This window comes from Pleurodeles waltl, chromosome 1_1, assembly GCF_031143425.1.
Source record: "Pleurodeles waltl isolate 20211129_DDA chromosome 1_1, aPleWal1.hap1.20221129, whole genome shotgun sequence".
Classification (NCBI taxonomy): domain Eukaryota; kingdom Metazoa; phylum Chordata; class Amphibia; order Caudata; family Salamandridae; genus Pleurodeles; species Pleurodeles waltl.
In genome coordinates this window covers 536,523,992-536,545,209 of record NC_090436.1, presented here as the reverse complement: position 1 = coordinate 536,545,209, position 21,218 = coordinate 536,523,992, and positions in this window count along the sequence as shown.

Below are 21,218 nucleotides of genomic sequence, written 5' to 3'. Positions count from 1 at the left end.
GTGCACAACCTCAGCGGAATTATCTCACTTTCACCTGTCCCTCGATACAGGACAGGCAGATGCCATTTCAGGGGGGGGGGGGCAGTGCATGGAACATAACTGCGTCATAGATCACGTTTGTACATACTGGACATATGCCAGTAATAAATTTACAATACACATCATGCATTGATCTGTAGTGGCTACCGTGTACATTTTGTGACCGGCTCCTCACCCTTTTGCCCCACAGATTACAACCGCTGCGGATGAATAGGAGATGGAGACATCCCCAGTGTACAGACCCCTGGTGGACTTGGCAACAATGGAGGACAGGCACATTATACTCACCTACAGACTTGACAGGGCTACTATCACGGGCTATGTGCCCAATTGGAGCCTGACCTGGTACCTGCTATCCGTCACCCCACTGGGATCCCCCCTCTTGTGTAAGTGCTTTCTGTGCTCCATTTCTTGGCAACTGGTTCTTTCTAAGTGACAGTGGGCATGGCAGCAGGAACGTTACAGCCAATGTTCTCAATAGTGCTGACAAAAGTGTTGGGTGCCCTGATTAAATACATGTGCAGCTACATTGTTTTCCCCCAGGTGGAGGATTTGCCCACGGCGAAGGCTGACACTATGCAATGGGACATATCCCCAACATAATTGGGGCAATTGATAGAACACATATTGCATTTGTCTGTCCCCCCGTCAAAATGAACAGGTCTTCAGAAATCAAAACAAATTTCACTCAATGAATGTGCTGATGGTGTGTTTGGTGGACCAGTACATCCCCCACGTCAATGCGAAGTATCCTGGGTCTGTGCATGATGCCTTTATCCTGAGAAATAGCTGCATCCCAAATGTGATTGCCCAACTACAGAAGCTCCGTGTGTGACCAATAGATGAGCCCTGGTTCCTACCAAGTGGATCTTGGTATATGGGTATGGTGTGGACCATAAGGGATAGTGTGCAGCTAACAGTTGTCCCTCGATATTTGCAGGTGAATCAGGTTACCCCAACCCATCATGGCTACTGACCCCTGTGAGGAATCCCAGGACAAGGGCTGAGGAAAGTTACAGTGAGGCACATGGGCGAACAAGAAGGATTATTGAATGTACATTTGGACTCTTAAAGGTCAGGTTCCGGTGCCTCCATCTGACTGGTGGATCCCTGTGCTGCTCACCCAAGAAGGTCTGCCAGATAATTGTGGCATGCTGCATAACCTTGCCTTGAGACAGCATATGCCTTTTCTGCAGGAGGAGGAGGAGGCTGGAGATGGCCATGTGGCAGCAGTGGACCCTGTGGACAGTGAAGATGAGGAGGCAGAGAATGAGGATGAGGACAACAGATCTGCAGTGATTAGACAATGCTTCCAATGACACAAAGGTAATACAGTGTTACTTCACATTTCATTGTCAGTTTTTTGTTTCACATTGTCACTGGCAAGCTGTGATTTCCTACTTCTACGGCCACTCACTGTACCCTTTGGCAACTCTTTTTGCTGATGTTCGTGCCCCACTATCGCTCCTGGTGTTGTCACTGCAGCCAACTACAGGTCTATCTTATGTTAACATTACTGTACAGGTGAATTGCAATGTTTAAACCTTGTTAACAAATACATACTTCAATCGTTTGACATACTCCATAATTTTTCAAATAGTGTTTATTACAGTGCTAAGAAGAAAAGGGGGAGGTGCAATGGGCTGGGGTGATGATGGAGGAAGGTCCAGGGTATAGTTCCAGTCTATTTGTAGCACAGGTGCATTGTCCAAGGGGGCATAGGAAGGGGAGCAATGGCAGTTCAAGGTGGACAGGGTGACTGAGTGGGACACAAGGGTGACAATCAGGAGAGTCTCATTTCCTGTTGGGGTCTTGGCAATAGTCTCTGGCTTCTGCGTGGATCGCTGGGAACTTTTGCAGGGTGGTTCTCCTTCTGCAGGCAGAGGGGTGCTGGTGGCCTGTTGGTCCTGTGGCGGGGCCTCCTGTCCACTAGCGGCAGCGGAGGTGGAGGGCTGTTAAGTAGTCTGGCTAGTGGCAGGGTCCCGCTGGTGTGACACTGCCTCTCTCATAATGTTGGCCATGTCTGCCAGCACCCCTGCAATGGTGACCAGGGTGGTGTTAATGGCCTTCAAGTCCTCCCTGATCCCCTGGTACTGTCCCTCCTGCAGCCACCTGTTCTCCTGCACATTGTCCAGGTTCTGGCCCAGCGTATCCTGGGAATGTTGGTATGCTCCCAGGATCTGGAGAGTCGGTTCCCTGGCCTGTCCACCCCCTGAGCAGTCCCCCCTCTGTCCCCCAAACCATGTGCCCACTGCCACTGACCCCAGGTCTCTGATTGTCTTGGGTTTGTGGTGTGCTCTGGGGTCCCTGTAGGGCTGGAGACACTGCTGATTGACGTGTCCTGGGGACAGAGGTATGGGCACGCTGGGTGGGTGCTGTCATGGTGTTTCCTGAGGGGGAAGGCTCTTTGGTGGTGTCTGACTGTGGTAGGGTAACCGACTGTCCAGAGGTCCCTGATGGGCCAGGTTGGACATCCAGATCCAGGTGACCGGAGTCACTGTCATCACTGTGGGCCTCTTCTGTGGGGGGACTGGATGCTGCTGGTACCTCTTCTCTGGTGACATTAGTTGGGATACCTGTGAGGATATAAATGCAGTGTTATTGTTTCTGTGTGTGACATTTTGTGCATGGATGGGTTGCCCTCTATGGTTGTTTTTGCCCTGGCATCTTTCACTTGTGTACATTGGTGTATGGTGTCCATGCCGGTCTGTGAGCGGCATCCATGCATTGGTTTGGCATACCAGGCTTGGCATAGGGATTAGTGAGATGTGATGGTGGGGTGTGTGGGTAGTGGTGGGGTGATGGGAGTGAGGGTGGGGGTATGTGATGGCATGCAGGTAGGGGGTTAGTAGTAGTGTAGAGTTGACTTACAAGAGTCCAGTCCTCCTGCTACTCCTGCCAGGCCCTCAGGATGCATGATTGTCAAGACTTGCTCCTCCCATGGTGTTAGTTGTGGGGGAGGAGGTGGGGGTCCACCGCCAGTCCTCTGTACAGCGAGTTGGTGTCTTATTGCAATGGAATGTACCTTCCCCGTAGGTCGTTCCACCTCTTCCTGATGTTGTCCCTTGTTCTGTGGTACTCTCCCACAGTGTTGACCCTGTCCATGATCCTCCGCCACAGCAATGGATATTTGCTGCACCTGTGCTCAAAATAGCTGTTGCTCTACCCAGATGATTTCCTCCACCACGACCCTCAGCTCCTCCTCAGAGAATCTGGGATGTCGTTGTGGTGCCATGGGTGTTATGTGAGTAGTGTGGGTAAGGGTGTGTAGGGTGATGTGTTGGGGTTTGTGATGTGGGGTGCGTGACTGGTGTATATGTGTGAGTGGTATGTGGCTCTGGTTGTGTAAGTGCTCTTGCTATCTCTCTCTATTGGCAATTAATTGTAGTCATAAAGGGTTTTGGGTAATGTGGGTGTGTGTTTTATAGTGGTGTGGGTGTGTGGGTGTGGTGTGTGTATGGGTGTCAAGTGTCTGTAGTTTGAATTGTCCAATATGGTGTTGTTTTGTTTGAGTGTGTGTATTTTGAGCATGGCGGTATGTACCACCAATAGTTTACCACCGTTGAATGTCCGCCGTGGTGATTCGTGGGTCATAATGTGATGGGCGTAGTTCTGTTGGAGTAAAGGTGATGGTTTTGATACCACCAGTTTATCACTGACATTTGGTGTGGTGGACTTGTGTCTGTGGCTGTATAGTGAAGGATTGGTGTGTGTGTGCCATAATATGGTGAACGGATATCTGCCGCAGCTGCGGTATGTTGGCGGCAGTCAGCATGGCAGTAAGTGGGATTTACCGCCAATGTCATAATGAGCGCCTTATTCTTTAAAAATTCATATTTTTATTTGTGTATGATGGATTTTTGTCATTTTGGTCTTGCTTTACTCAGATAAATATTGGCCATTTTTCCAAACTAGTGAGAAGAACTTTTGTGGTTTTTTCACTGTGTTACTGTGCGTGTGTACCAATACTTTACACATTGCCTTTAAGATAAGCCTAACTGCTTGAGCCAAGCTACTAAAGGGGTGAGCACGGGTTATCTTAGCTTTGTGACTCCCTTACCCTGACTTGAGTGAAGGTCCCTACTTTGACAGGGTACAAACCACTACCAACTAGAGGCCCCATTTGTAACACCAACCCTTCCTGTACCTCCAATTACCAATTATTGATGATGCTAGGCCAACCAGAAGGTAGTTTTGTGGGATTACTGTTGGACGAAAACACTGGATGGATTAATGAGAATAATACACCACAAACACAGGTGATTTTGAAAAAGGTGATGCCGAAGACAGATTGTCGAGAAACTAGTACTTTTATCTAGTAATACAATGACCATCTGAACTCCATTATTGCATTGTACATTCATCACATTCTCTAAGGAGTTCCTGACATCAGCCTTTGTAACAAGCTACTGCAACAAGGTGACACTCACAGCCAACCAAATGTTCTGTGTGAGCTGCTTCATTTAACGATTTAGAGCACACTAAGAATTAGCCCTGTCCATCACGCAAAATGGTTTCTTGGCATCACTTTTACTTACTATCCATCTTGCGTCTTTTTTAATGTAATGCTGTTTTATGTCACTATCATTGGTATAGCTTATGGTCTGTCATTGTGTTCAGGTATCTTCACATCTTCATCCAAGGATAGTCACAGATCAGAGCTTGGTTGCTCGATGAGTTCCTGTAGGAGGCTGGACTGGCTTGTAGTGAGTACCAAGGGGTACTTACACCTTGCACCAGGCCCAGGTATCCCTTATTAGTGTATAGGGTGTCTAGCAGCTTAGGCTGATAGATAATGGTAGCTTAGCAGAGCAGCTTAGGCTGAACTAGGAGACGAGTGAAGCTCCTACAGTACCACTAGTGTCACTTGCACAATATCATAAGAAAACACAATACACAGATATACTAAAAATAAAGGTACTTTATTTTTATGACAATATGCCAAAGTATCTCAGTGAGTACCCTCAGTATGAGGATAGCAAATATACACAAGATATATGTACACAATACCAAAAATATGCTGTATAGTCTTAGAAAACAGTGCAAACAATGTATAGTTACAATAGGATGCAATGGGGACACATAGGGATAGGGGCAACACAAACCATATACTCCAAAAGTGGAATGCGAACCACGAATGGACCCCAAACCTATGTGACCTTGTAGAGGGTTGCTTGGACTGTAAGAAAACATTGAGGGTTAGAAAAATAGCCCACCCCAAGACCCTGAAAAGTGAGTGCAAAGTGCACTAAGGTTCCTCAAAGAGCACAGAAGTCATGATAGGGGAATTCTGCAGGAAAGACACAAACCAGCAATGCAACAATGATGGATTTCCAAACGAGGGTACCTGTGGAACAAGGGGACCAAGTCCAAAAGTCACAAGCAAGTCGGAGATGGGCAGATGCCCAGGAAATGCCAGCTGTGGGTGCAAAGAAGCTGCTACTGGACAGTAGAAGCTGAGGATTCTGCAGGAACGACAAGGGCTAGAAACTTCCCCTTTGGAGGATAGATGTCCCACGTTGTGAAGAGTTGTGCAGAAGTATTTTCCCGCCAAAAGACCGCCAACAAGCCTTGCTAGCTGCAAATTGTGTGGTTAAGGTTTTTGGATGCTGCTGTGGCCCAGGAGGGACCAGGATGTCGCCAATTGCGTCAGGGGACAGAAGGGGTGCCCAGCAAGACAAGGAGTCCTCTCAGAAGCAGGCAGCACCCGCAGAATTGCCGGAACAGGCACTATGAAGAGGAGTGAAACAGTGCTCACCCGAAGTTGCACAAAGGAGTCCCACGCCGCCGGAAGACAACTTAGAAAGTCGTGCAATGCAGGTTAGAATGCCGTGGACCCAGGCTTGGCTGTGCACAAAGGATTTCTGCCATAAGTGCACAGAGGCCGGAGTAGCTGCAAAAGACGCGGTTCCCAGCAATGCAGTATGGCGTGGGGATGCAAGGACTTACCTCCACCAAACTTGGACTGAAGAGTCACTGGACTGTGGGAGTCACTTGGATAGAGTTTCTGGATTCAAGGGACCTCGCTCGTCGTGCTGAGAGGAGACCCAGGGGACCGGTGATGCAGTTCTTTGGTGCCTGCGGTAGCAGGGGGAAGATTCTGTCGACCCACGGGAGATTTCTTTGGAGCTTCTAGTGCAGAGAGGAGGCAGACTACCCCCACAGCATGCCCCATCAGGAAAACAGTCGAGAAGGCGGCAGGATCAGCGTTACAAGGTCGCAGTAGTCGTCTTTGCTACTTTGTTGCAGTTTTGCAGGCTTCCAGCGCAGTCAGCAGTCGATTCCGTGGCAGAAGGTGAAGAGAGAGATGGAGAGGAACTCTGATGAGCTCTTGCATTCGTTATCTAAGGAATTCCCCAAAGCAGAGACCCTAAATAGCCAGAAAAGAGGGTTTGTCTACTTAGGAGAGAGGATAGGCTAGCAACACCTGAAGGAGCCTATCAGAAGGAGTCTCTGACGTCACCTGCTGGCCCTGGCCACTCAGAGCAGTCCAGTGTTCCAGCAGCACCTCTGTTTCCAAGATGGCAGAGGTCTGGAGCACACTGGAGGAGCTCTGGGCACCTCCCAGGGGAGGTGCAGGTCAGGGGAGTGGTCACTCCCCTTTCCTTTGTCCAGTTTCGTGCCAGAGCAGGGCTGACGGGTCCCTGAACCGGTGTGAACTGGCTTATGCAGAAATGGGCACCATCTGTGCCCATGAAAGCATTTCCAGAGGCTGGGGGAGGCTACACCTCCCCTGCCTTAACACCTTTTTCCAAAGGGAGAGGGTGTAACACCCTCTCTCTGAGGAAGTCCTTTGTTCTGCCATCCTGGGCCAAGCCTGGCTGGACCCCAGGAGGGCAGAAACCTGTCTGAGGGGTTGGCAGCAGCAGCAGCTGCAGAGAAACCCCTGAAAAGGCAGTTTGGCAGTACCACGGTCTGTGCTACAGACCCGTGGGATCATGGGATTGTGCCAACAATGCCAGGATGGCATAGAGGGGGCAATTCCATGATCTTAGACATGTTACATGGCCATATTCGGAGTTACCATTGTGAAGCTATACATAGGTAGTGGCCTATGTGTAGTGCACGCGTGTAATGGTGTCCCCGCACTCACAAAGTCCGGGGAATTTGCCCTGAACTATGTGGGAGCACCTTGGCTAGTGCCAGGGTGCCCACACACTAAGTAACTTTGCACCTAACCTTTACCAGGTAAAGGTTAGACATATAGGTGACTTATAAGTTACTTAAGTGCAGTGGTAAATGGCTGTGAAATAATGTGGACGTTATTTCACTCAGGCTGCAGTGGCAGGCCTGTGTAAGAATTGTCAGAGCTCCCTAAAGAAATGCTGCAGCCCATAGGGATCTCCTGGAACCCCAATACCCTGGGTACCTCAGTACCATATACTAGGGAATTATAAGGGTGTTTCAGTATGCCAATGTAAATTGGTGAAATTAGTCACTAGCCTGTTAGTGACAATTTGGAAAGAAATGAGAGAGCATAACCACTGAGGTTCTGGATAGCAGAGCCTCAGTGAGACAGTTAATCATAACACAGGTAACACATTCAGGCACACTTATGAGCACTGGGGCCCTGGCTGGCAGGGTCCCAGTGACAAATACAACTAAAACAACATATATACAGTGCAAAATGGGGGTAACATGCCAGGCAAGATGGTACTTTCCTACACAACCCCCCCCCCAAACGAAGGTCAATAAGACTAGTCATTACCTGATGGGTCTTCATTGTCTAAGTGGAAATATCTGGAGAGTCCATCTGCATTGGAGTGGGTACTCCCAGGTCTATGTTCCACTGTATAGTCCATTCCCTGAAGGGATATGGACCAACTCAACAATTTAGGATTTTCACCTTTCATTTGTTTTAGCCAAAGTAGAGGTTTGTGGTCTGTCTGAACAATGAAGTGAGTGCCAAACAGGTATGGCCTCAACTTCTTCAGTGCCCAGACCACAGCAAAGGCCTCCCTCTCTATGGCAGACCAACGCTTTTCTCTAGGGGTCAACCTCCTACTAATAAAAGCAACAGGTTGATCCTGGCCCTCAGAATTAAGTTGTGATAGGACTGCCCCTACTCCTAATTCAGATGCATCAGTTTGGACATAAATTTTTTTTGAGTAACAAGGGCTTTTCAGGACAGGTGCAGAGCACATGGCCTGCTTTAGCTCCTCAAAAGCTTTCTGACAGTTTGCTGTCCATAATACCTTCTTAGGCATTTTCTTTGAAGTGAGGTCATTAAGAGGGGCTGCAATGGAGCCATAGTTCTTTAGGCCTAAAAAGGCTCTCACCTGAGTTTGAGTAGTAGGGGGAACCCAATCTAGAATTGTTTGGATTTTCCCCTGAAGTGGTGCAATCTGTTCTCCACCAACCAGGTGTCCCAGAAAAACCACCTTCCCCTGCCCTATCTGGCACTTTGAAGCCTTGATAGTGAGGCCTGCCTTTTGCAGGGCCTCTAAAACTTTCCATAGGTAGACCAGGTGATCATCCCAGCTGGAGCTAAAGACAGCTATATCATCTAGATATGCTGCACTAAAAGCTTCCAGCCCTTGCAGACTGTGTTCAACAACCTCTGAAAAGTGGCAGGTGCATTTTTCAATCCAAAAGGCATTACTGTGAATTGGTAATGGCCTCCAATGGTTGAAAATGCAGTTTTAGCTTTAGCATCTTCTGATAATTTGATCTGCCAATACCCTGCAGTCAAATCAAAAGTGCTTAGATACTTGGCAGATGCCAGTGTATCTATGAGCTCATCTGCCCTGGGTATAGGGTAAGCATCAGTTTTAGTTACCTGGTTGAGACCTCTGTAGTCAACACAAAACCACATTTCCTTCTTTCCATCTTTGGAATGAGGTTTTGGTACAAGTACCACAGGAGAGGCCCATGGTCTTTCAGAGTGCTCAACCACTCCCAGTTCTAACATTTTCTGCACCTCTTGCTTTATGCAGTCTCTGACATGGTCAGGCTGACTATAGATCTACTTTTGACAGGCAAGCTGTGTCCAGTATCTATAGTGTGCTCACACCAAGAAGTGGTACCTGGCACAGTAGAGAAGAGTTCAGAAAACTGACCCAGGAGATTTATGCAGTGGTCTTTCTGCTCAGCAGTAAGACAATCTGCTAGTACAACACCTTCCACTAGAGCATCTTGTTCTGTGGAAGAGAATAGATCAGGTAGAGGATCACTGTCTTCTTCCTGTCCCTCATCAGTTGCCATGAGCAGGGTGAGATCAGCCCTGTCATAGTAGGGTTTCAGGCGATTGACATGGAGCACTCTAAGGGGACTCCTGGCAGTGCCTAAGTCAACTAAGTAGGTGACTTCACCCTTTTTCTCAACAATTGTGTGGGGTCCACTCCATTTATCTTGGAGTGCTCTTGGGGCCACAGGCTCCAAGACCCACACTTTCTGCCCTGGTTGGTACTGAACCAAAACAGCCTTCTGATCATGCCATTGCTTCTGGAGCTCTTGGCTGGCCTGAAGGTTTTTACTGGCCTTTTTCATGTACTCAACCAACCTTGATCTGAGGCCAAGTACATAGTCCACTATGTCTTGCTTTGGAGCTTTTAAAGGTTGTTCCCAACCCTCCTTAACAAGTGTTAGGGGACCTCTCACAGGGTGTCCAAAGAGGAGTTCAAAGGGGCTGAAGCCCACTCCTTTCTGGGGTACCTCCCTGTAAGCAAAAAGGAGGCATGGTAAAAGGATATCCCATCTCCTGCGGAGTTTTTCAGGGAGTCCCATAATCATGCCTTTGAGAGTTTTGTTAAATCTCTCCACCAGTCCATTTGTTTGTGGATGATAGGGTGTAGTGAACTTGTATGTCACACCACACTCCTTCCACATGGCCTTTAAGTAAGCAGACATGAAATTGCCTCCTCTGTCTGATACCACCTCTTTTGGGAAGCCCACCCTGGAAAAGATTCCCAGGAGGGCCTTTGCCACTGCAGGAGCTGTAGTGGTCCTTAGAGGAATTGCTTCAGGATATCTGGTGGCATGGTCCACTACCACCAAGATAAACCTATTGCCTGAAGCAGTAGGAGGGTCAAGGGGGCCAACTATGTCAACCCCTACCCTTTCAAAGGGAACCCCAACCACAGGCAGTGGAAAAAGGGGTGCCTTTGGAGTGCCACCTGTCTTGCCACTGGCTTGACAGGTTTCACAGGACTTACAAAATTCTTTTGTGTCTTCTGACATTCTAGGCCAATGAAACAGGGGAACAAGCCTGTCCCAAGTTTTCATTTGCCCCAAATGTCCAGCTAAGGGAATGTCGTGAGCAAGAGTTAGGAGGAACTTTCTGTACTCCTGAGGAATCACCAATCTCCTGGCAGCTCCAGGTTTTGGATCCCTTGCTTCAGTGTACAAGAGGTTGTCCTCCCAGTAAACTCTGTGAGAGTCACTGACATCCCCATTTGCTTGTTTGACAGCTTGCTGTCTTAGACCCTCTAGTGTGGGACAGGTCTGCTGTGCCACACTCAGTTCCTCCCTGGCAGGCCCCCCTTCACCCAAAAGCTCAGCAGTGTCTGCTTCCAGCTCCTCTGGTGTGGGTTCTGCACAGGGTGGGAATTCTTCTTCCTCAGAAGTAGAATCCACTGTAGAGGGAGGGATAGTAGGTACTGATTTACCTTTGTTACCCCTAGCTTTAGGGAGCACTTGGTCCATCTTTCCAGGATCCAAGTCACCCTGTCCTTTTTGCTTTTTGGCCTGAGCCCTGGTCAAAGCAAATATAAGCCCTGGAATGCCCAGCATTGCTGCATGAGCCTCCAACTCCACTTCTGCCCAAGCTGATGTCTCTAAATCATTCCCTAATAGACAGTCTACAGGTAAATCTGAGGCAACCACAACTTTCTTTGGGCCAGTAACCCCCCCCCAGTTGAGATTCACAACAGCCATGGGGTGGCTAAAGGTGTTGTTATGAGCATCGGTTACTTGGTACTGGTGACCAAGTAGGTGTTGTTCAGGGTGGACCAGTTTCTCTATTACCATTGTAACACTGGCACCAGTGTCCCTGTAGGCCTGAACCTCAACACCATTTATTAGGGGTAGTTGCTTGTACTTATCCATGTTAAGGGGACAAGCAACCAAGGTGGCTAAATCAATAGCCCCCTCAGAGACTAACACAGCCTCTGTGGTCTCCCTAATCAGACCAACCCCAACTAAGTTACCAATAGTGAGCCCAGCTACTCCCTTGGATTGGCTATTAGTAGGTTTGCTCCCACCACCACTGCTATTAGTAGGGACACTAGGTGTAGCAGTAGGGGTTGTAGTGGTAGGAGGCTTGGTGCTTTTCTTTGGACAACTGGGATCTGTTGTCCAATGGCCTTTTATTTTACATAAATAGCACCATGGTTTCTTTTCTTTGTTTTGATTAGAAGAGGATTTGGGCCCACCACCCCCACCAGAGTATTTTTGTGGGCCTGATGAAGACTAATTTTTAGATTTGTCCCCACCCTTGTCAGAAGACTTACCATCATTCTTCTTATTGCCATCTTTGTCACCCCCTGTATGAACTTTTCTGTTCACCCTTGTTCTGACCCATTTGTCTGCCTTCTTTCCCAATTCTTGGGGAGAGGTCATATCAGAGTCCACCAAGTACTGGTGCAACAAATCAGACACACAATTATTAAGAATAGGCTCTCTCAGGATCAAGTTATACAGGCTTTCATAATCAGTAACTTTACTGCCATGTAACCACCCCTCCAAAGCCTTCACTGAATGGTCAACAAAATCAACCCAGTCTTGTGAAGACTCCTTTTTGGTCTCTCTGAACTTCATCCTGTACTGTTCAGTGGTTAAGCCATAACAATCCAGGAGTGCATTCTTAAGAACTGTAAAATTATTGGCATCACTTTCTTTCACAGTAAGGAGCCTATCCCTACCCTTTCCACTAAATGATAGCCATAGGATAGCAGCCCACTGCCTTTGAGGGACATCCTGTACAACACAGGCCCTCTCAAGTGCAGCAAACCACTTGTTAATGCCATCCCCCTCCTTATAAGGGGGAACTATCTTGTGCAGATTCCTAGAATCCAACAATGCCAGGATGGCATAGAGGGGGCAATTCCATGATCCTAGACATGTTACATGGCCATATTCGGAGTTACCATTGTGAAGCTACACATAGGTAGTGACTTATGTGTAGTGCACGCATGTAATGGTGTCCCCGCACTCACAAAGTCCGGGGAATTTGCCCTGAACTATGTGGGAGCACCTTGGCTAGTGCCAGGGTGCCCACACACTAAGTAACTTTGCACCTAACCTTTACCAGGTAAAGGTTAGACATATAGGTGACTTATAAGTTACTTACGTGCAGTGGTAAATGGCTGTGAAATAACGTTGACGGAAGTGGCAGGCCTGTGTAAGAATTGTCAGAGCTCCCTATGGGTGGCAAAAGAAATGCTGCAGCCCATAGGGATCTCCTGGAACCCCAATACCCTGGGTACCTCAGTACCATATACTAGGGAATTATAAGGGTGTTCCAGTATGCCAATGTAAATTGGTGAAATTAGTCACTAGCCTGTTAGTGACAATTTGGAAAAAAATGAGAGAGCATAACCACTGAGGTTCTGGATAGCAGAGCCTCAGTGAGACAGTTAGTCATAACAAAGGTAACACATTCAGGCACACTTATGAGCACTGGTGCCCTGGCTGGCAGGGTCCCAGTGACACATACAACTAAAACAACATATATACAGTGAAAAATGGAGGTAACATGCCAGGAAAGATGGTACTTTCCTACAGTTCCATCATCAGTAGTAGAGTTGTGTCTCATATCATGTTTTTGCATATATGTTTGTTCATATTGTTATCAGTAGTATTCGGTATAACTCATTGGAGAGTAAGTAGAGTGCTTAACTAATTTGGTAACATGTAATATGGAAAGAGTGAAATGTGCATCACCCAGTTTGAAGTATGTGGCTGAGGAAGTTAAGAGTATGGTGCTTTGTTGGAGGTCCAAATTATAAGTAGGGGTGTGTGTAATTTCACCTGTGAGACTTTTACCATGCCTACATGGGTGGTGCTGAACTCGACATGCCAACATCACTGGTGGCATACTGCACTTTAAATAATTGAACTAACACATAATTTACATGACATAATTCAGTGTTCAGCATTCCGAGTGGACATGGAGGTCCCAATGAGAGCTCATTTGAAGCCTCAAGGTCAGTCTGCGGTCCAGAAAGCCAAGTTAATTCTCATGAATGTCCCCCTCTGTCAGTAGGATTTCCACATATTATAAGACTGGGTAGTGCTCTGGCAAGCCCTGGGTAAGGACCCCAGGGAACTAGCCCCAGGTCAGTGCTATGACTGGCTCGGGGTAGAAGCCCAGTTCCTGGGCTCCATTATCTGGCTCATCATGTCAGAAAGTTCCCAGGATGGGTTCCCTCAGGCATTAGTTGGGTTAAGAAGTTTTGACCGGGCCCAGGTCAGAGCTCTGATTAGCTCAGAAGTGGAAGCCTCCAGTCCAGGGCTCCATCCCCAGGCCTAATGTGAATTAAAGCACCAGATATTGAGTCCTGCAGGCCTGGGGAGGTCTCCCCTGCTAGGTCAGGTTAGGAACCTGCTAATGTTAATTGGTCTCACCTGCTTCTATTTATTGGTTCCTGGTCTTGCTTGACCAGGTGCGGAGGTTCACTGTGTGCACTAAATTGGACCTGCATGGTGCATACCATCTTATTCATGTAAAAGAGGGTGACGAGTGGAAAACGGCCTTCCTAATCAATTCAGACTATTCAACTACACACTCATGCCATTTGGACAATGGAATGCCACCTACAGCATTCCAGTACTTTATAAACAAAGTTCTGCAAGATCTACTGGATGTTTGTGTGGTTATATCCTCATTTATTCACAAAACATGACAAACATAGCTCATGTCAGGGAAGTACTAAAAAACTCTGAGAACATGTAAAATTTACTGGGCCTAACACTGACCCAAGATGTGCATGATACCTTCAGACCTGCCCTATAGGTTCACAAAACAAGGCATCTCATTGTGCCCCTGCAGGTCACTTACAAACCTTGCCTACGCCCCCACATCCCTGGCATACTATTAGTATTGCCTTTATCACAGATTTACCCAACTTTAATGGCTATAATACTATTTGTGTAATAGTAGATCTCTTTTCCAAAATGGCACACTTTATCACCCTTAAACAGATACCCACTGCCAAGACTCTCTACATGCTATTTGTCGAACACACCCTTCGGTTACATGGTCTTCCCTACGTCATCATTTTGGGTAGAGGCCCTCAATTCATTTCCTGGTTTTGACGCTGTTTTTGCACATCCTTGCACATTGATGCTAGACTCTTGTCTGCTTATCACCCACAAACTGAAGCGCAGACTGAACAGGTGAATCAGGTGTTGGAACAGACACTGCAATGTCTTCTAACTTCTACTCCACAAGGGTGGGAATCCTTGTTACCATTTGCTGAACTTTCTTACAATAACTCACAGCATTCTGCCACTGGGGTAGCCTCCTTTTATTGTGTAACAGGCACATATGCACATATGTGACCAGAAAATGTTGTCATGCCTTCTGAAGATATACTTGCATACAAGACTTTGCAAAACATCTGTCAAACTCACAGCAGGTGTTAACGCACTTGCATCATGTTAGAGCGAGAAGGGTGAAATATGCTAACAGACACCAACAACAATGACCGGCCTTTAAAATTGGAGAACAGGATTGGTAGGCCACAAAAACTGTGACTACAAGGTCCACATAAATTTGAACTAGATATGTAGCCCCCTTTCCAATAGAACCCATCATTAACCCAATAGCAGTGAGATTAAAGCTACCAGAAGATCTACCGATTCACCCAGTTTTAAGTGTATCCATCCTGAAACCCTTGGATGCCCAAATCCATCCTGCTCCATCTCCACCACCTATAACACTGGATGGCCATTTGGAATTGAGGTACAGAGAACTCTAGACTCAACATGTGTTAATGGTTGTTTGTTTTATTAAATTTATTGGAATGCCTATGGCCTTGAAGAGCAGTCTAGAGAACCAGCCAGCAATGCCCATGCACCTCGCCTAGCCTGTTCCTACCATGCTCATCACACAGACAAACCACATCTCATAGGTCATTCCTTGGGGGGGGATCTTTCACGACCTCCCCTTGCGTCCTTTGTACAGTGGGTCTGGCATACAGGGCTCATGTTGTATTTCCCCTGTGGCACTTCATGGTTTCCTTTGACACCAGGATATTCACCCCTCAGGCCTCTTGGCCCCACTACACTTAACCCCTTGGCTGGCCCCTTCCCATTGCATATGAACCCATTAGAAATTCTGGCACCATTTTTAAATTGGTTCTTTGGTTTGCACACTTTCAAGGAAAGGACATGTATTTCCTGTTTATTGGTTCCATCTGCCATGACCTATTGACTCCACCCGCAAATGGTAACTGATTCCACCTGCTTCTGTTTATTTGTTCCAACTGCCGTGACCTATTGATTCCACCTGCTAATGTTAATTGATTCCACCTGCTTCTGATTATTGCTTCCAGCTCCTTTGACCTATCAACTCTGCCTGCTAATGTTGATTGATTGAACCTGCTTGTATTGAAGGTCAAAACCATTAGGCTGACAGGTGTTCTCTCTCAGAGCCCATTGGAGTCTTCCTGTCTCCCATGTACACCATGTGCCTTTCAGGAGCCAGCCACACCATAGAGTATTTAAACCGTATCTGAAACTCAAGTTGGTGCTTGGCCTTGTTCCTGTCCTAAGCAAGCATCATCCCTGCACTCACCTCCTGAGATGATTGGATTAATCCAGTTCTCTAGTCTTCCTTAGCAGAAGCCTGCCAGCAACTACTGTGATCCTGTCTGTTGTCTTTGCTTCCAGTGTAGCGATTTGTCTTCGGCTCCATGCACTACAGATGCAAAGACTTCCTCTGGATTCCAGTTTTAAGTAGGGGAGAAAATGCTAAGTACTTATCACCAGTTAGTGCTCACTAATCCTTGGATTAAGCATAAGACTATCTATAAAACTGAGTCCTGACTACAGAAAGCTCTCTTTCGAGAAATCAGACACTACCTTTGTTTCAACAGCTTTAGAGTTCTGAACTCCTCAACAGAGTGGGTCGTCCAGAATTCAATTATCTCAGCACTGAAATCCTCCCACCACTAATTCTTGACAAATTGTTGTAAGAAGAACCAGAAAGGACATATTAGATCACACTAGGGGGGTCATTATGACCCCGGTGGTTGGTGTAATAGTGGAGGTATTACCACCGACAGGCTGACAGTACATACCTCCACTATTATGACATTGGCAGTTTGGCCAAAGCCAAACCGCCAAGTTAACACACCGACTGCCACGGCGGTAACGACCGCCGGGCTGGAGACTACAGTCTCCAGCCCAGCGGCCATCACTAGGCTGCCCATGGCATTTTGACCCCACCCACCGCCATGGTTTCTGTGGTTTCTGTACCGCCACAGAAACCATGGCACTGATAGGGGTCTCATCCGTCCCTCCCCGAAGTCCTCCCCCAACCTCCCCCTTTCCCTCCCGACCCCCCCACATATGCACACATACACGCACATACATACACACCCATACACACACACACATTCACCCATGCATGCATACATTCATACACACTCACAGCAACACTCACAAACATACATCCAGGCACACACGCAATCACACAACACAACATGTACGTACACACACACCTACTCATGCACACATGCATTACACATGCATGCACGCATTCAAACACAGTCACACACACCTCCACACATGCACACAACACCCCCACCCCACTCTCCTGTCGGAGAACCTGACTTACCTGCTTCCAGGGAGTCCTCCAACATGAGACGGGACGCGGCGCTGCTGCCAGCAGAAGCGCCCGCCAGCAAAACACCACCAGGCCGTATCATACATGATACGGTTGACGGTGTTTTGCTGGCATGGCGCTGCTGCTGGCAGAACCGCTACCTTACCGCCGTCCGCCGCCATGACTGTAGTCAGAATTCAGCCAGCCTTCTGGCGGAATTCTGGCTACGGTCAAAATTTCATCGACGGTCAGTAGCCACGGTGACGGTGTTTGCCGCCAATGTCATAATGAGGCCCTATAGGTGTATACAAACCCATACAGAGAACTGAATGTAAAATGATTATTTTGGAGTGCCAGAAACTCCAGCCTTAAAGTTTGACTTGTACCTCCTCTCATGCAGTACTTGTGGTGAAGCCTGTAAGTGTACATTATTGTGAATAACTACATAATCTTTCTATGCTGAGAACTGTTTGGTAAACTATTCTTCTTGGTATTTCCAGTGCACTACATCCACACCAACACAAAAGACTCAGTGAGTGCAGAACCACTTACACAATGCTGCAAGGCAGCAGAGCAGAACTGGTGCAACAGGTCTATTTTTTCTTATTTTTCCCAACCACCTTACCATTGAGGGCAGTGTAGGATTTAAGTGATTTAAAGGTTTAGGGTTCTTTGATCGTGGGCTGCCCCCCGGGTGGATAAGCAGTCCAGTATCCCCTCTGAGATCAGAACCACGTAAGAGCATGATAGCTGGCAGATCTATAGAAAAAAAGACTCAAGAAATCAGGATTCTTTTAAGCTACTGGCAGCCTGCATGGCAGTAAACAATAAACATTATGGCATAGTTCATAATTTAAATAAAACTTTTCTCACATTGTTTAAACTATTTTGATTGAGCCCTCAATGGGACCTTCAGGGAATCTCTACAGGTGATTCCAAATTCTGCATATTGTGTTGTTCAGGTTTTACTCATGGTGGACAACACCACTTGGGGTTAGGTATAGGCACTGGCTAGTCCTTTGATATCTTGAATTGAAGTTTACAGATTTTCTTTCTTTCTCTTCTGGAGATTTCCAGTGCATTCTTTCTCTCCCTGTTTTTTATTCACTCCCGTCTTTTTCGTTGACTTCCTTCTTTTCTGTGATTCAGTCTTCTCTATTCTCCCCTGTCTGCAACTTTCTTGCCATAACTGGCTGAGTTTGAAACCAGTTTGAAGAATTCTTCCAACTGCAAGTCTTCCAACTCTCAAACCTGCACACTCATCCATGTGACAGGGAAGCCACACAGGAGACAGAGACTGAGATGAAGAACTAAAGAGCTGCTGCACTTCCAGACGGGAGGTCACTCCAGCCCTCTGAGATTGGACCAGATGTTGTGTTTCCTCACCTTCAACACTTTCCTGTTAGGGGTGGACACCCAATGCATGTTCTTTATTTGTTATGATCTTCAGCTTAACAGGATAGCTGTTGGTAGGTCTGTGGCAGTGATTCCATGGCATCACATTGACTTTCTTTGCATTTTTTCCCATATGACAGCCCTACATCAAGTAGGTCTAGTGGCTAGGACATTTAGACATCTTTGTGTTTTTTCATCTATTTATTAGCTTTATATTTCAACAGTGCCAAAAACATAGTGCTTGGTTATCCATAACAGCATTATAGGGACATGAGGGCTACACCATAACAACAGTGAAAAAGAAGTAAATAGTATTATCAAGGTTTGTTCTTTGATGTCTGATACATCTATGTCAAACAAGACATTTAGACATCTTGATCCCCCATTCACGAGGAAACTGAAGTCTAGTCAGAACTTCTTAACCCAGTCAAGCAGGGAAGATCTGCATGTGCCTTGTGGGATCCCATCCTGGGATCTAAGTGACCTGGCAGGCTGGGAACAGAGCCAAGGGCTTCCGTCACAAGGCAAGCCAAACTACTGGCCTATGGACCAGTGGAGCTTCCTAACTCAGGCAAGCAGCAGAGACCTTGTCAGGCCCCTGGACTCCTTACTAGTGCTTTGAGACATGGTGGGCTAAAGGATAGGTCCCAGAGCTAGTGGCTTCCACAACAGGGCCATCCACTCCAGGTGGAGTCAATAGGACATGGCATTTGGAACCAATACACAGAAGCAGGTGGAATCAATTAACATTAGCAGATGGAGTCAATAGGTCATGGCAGTTGGACCCAATAACCAGGAAACATGTGCTTTTCTCGCATGTGTGCAAACTGTAAAACTTATTGAACAATGGTATCTGAATGTTCTAATGAGTTAATGTTCTTTGGGAAGAGGCCTCAAAGGGTTAAGTGTAGTGGTACAATGGGGCTTGAGGGGTGTTTATCCTAGTGTCCAGGAGGCCATGAAGTGTGACAGGGAAATACAACATGAGCCCTTTACGTCAGACCCACTGTACAGAGGGCACAGGAGGGGGTCATGACACCGGCACATGCATCTCACCAGACTAAGCGATATGTAAAAGGATGGATGGGGTACCCCCAAGCTTTTTAGGGTTTCACTGTATTTGCCTATTTCAGGATGATTTCCCAGTGGGGCCCGTGGTAACAGGAATTGACAATGCAGTGTGTTCTTTCAGGCAGGGTCAGACTGAGATAGAAAATATGCCTGTGTGCCAAAATAAAACTGGGGTAGGATAAGGAAGTTGGGAAACTGGCCTGTGATTTTCTAGATTATCTTATTCTAGAGTTGCTTTTTACAACATACTGGTGGCGTTCAATTGTTAGGTACCATCACTGCTCTCAAAGAGGCATTAATACATGTAGGTGGTACATTTTGCTGGTAACACATCTGCAGCAGTCTACGTTGTTCCAAGAATTCTATGAACTGCTATAGAGATGGATGCAAACTGAAAATCTTATGGTTTTTTAAAGATGTTCTAAATCCCGAGGAGAAGCAACCAGCTGAATATTCTCTACAATTCAATCTCTATGGTGAACTAAACTCTAGCCGGAGCTTCCTCTGTGTATTTCGCACATTCTCTGGGAATCAGAGGATCAGAGGATCTATTAGCATTAAGCTTTAAATAAGGTCCGAGAGTGTAAATCATCTCAATTCACATTGTCCAGGTTTTAATGTATGTTCCAATGTGTTTCGGTTTCTAACTCAGGAGGTTAACCGAGTAATCAATTATGATTTTGCATTTACTTATTCTTTGTATGATTTAGCATTGAGAATGAAAATTCCTATTTCTGAGGAAATGCTTAATCTAAAGAAGAACGGAAATTGGAAATGTCCTCTTCCATAGGAATAATATTTGAATTCCGATTCAAAAACCGAATTATTTCCTGTTGCCTCCAAACTCTAATTCAATCCCTGATTAATGTCCTCGTTGTTTATCGTTCCCTGAACAGTTCACTGCACTTGATAAACTGTTCCATTGCACATGTTCCTAAATGATTTTAACGAGAACGTCGACCATGACAGATTGTTACCGTGCAGTATTGTAAAATGTATTAGAGTTTTTAGAGTGCTTGACAAGCTTTCTCAATTAAATTAATTACTGAAGGATAGAGGAAACACTATGAAGGATGGGCGAAATAATATCCAGTAGCCGTGTAATTCTTGACTGACACCCAAATGTTGCATGCTAGTCACTAACTGTAACTGTGGCCCTAATGCGCATATATTTTTGTAAGTATGGCTCACTGATCAAACAGGTTTAATTTAACCACTGACACATTTACAGAGAATCAGTCAACATTATAGCTTTTTGCGGCATCGCAACCCAATTAAAAGGTTCTCATTGGGCGACAGCACACAAGGAAATGGAGCTTGCTGTTCATAGAGCCCTGCCTCTCGTTAATGAATGAACAGGCAACGCAAACACGGCCTAGAATGCACACGCCTATGCAAAACGAGCAACCCGAACGTCTCATTTCAGAGAAAGGGATTGTGATCACCACAGAAACGTTGCAGGCTAAATGGAGGCTTCCGAGTCGCCTTGCTATGGGTTCAGGGAAGAATGCAGGCACTAACTAACCGAGGCCTGAGTCGTGACAGTTAATGACATGCCCATAAAATGCCGTTTGCATCATGTTAAAGTGTTCGCACAGTTGGAGGTGGGATTTATGGCCGCCTAAAAGATTGCCCCTTAGATTAGGAAAGACATTATACGAGAAAACGAGACACCAGATGGTGAATCATCCTTTCTTTCATATTAATATCATCAGTCGAATTAATTCATAAAATGAAAATGTCCTTACAATAGCATGAATTATTATTTAAAACAGTTATGTGCCAAATATGTCCTCGAAATTCCCTAATCAGTGCTATTGATTTACTATAGGTTTTTGTGTCAAAAATGATTATGGATAATTGTTCATAATTTCTAATTAGTGGTTACTTTATTTCATTATCCAGTACACGTAATACACTGCACAGAGTAAGAAAAGGTGCA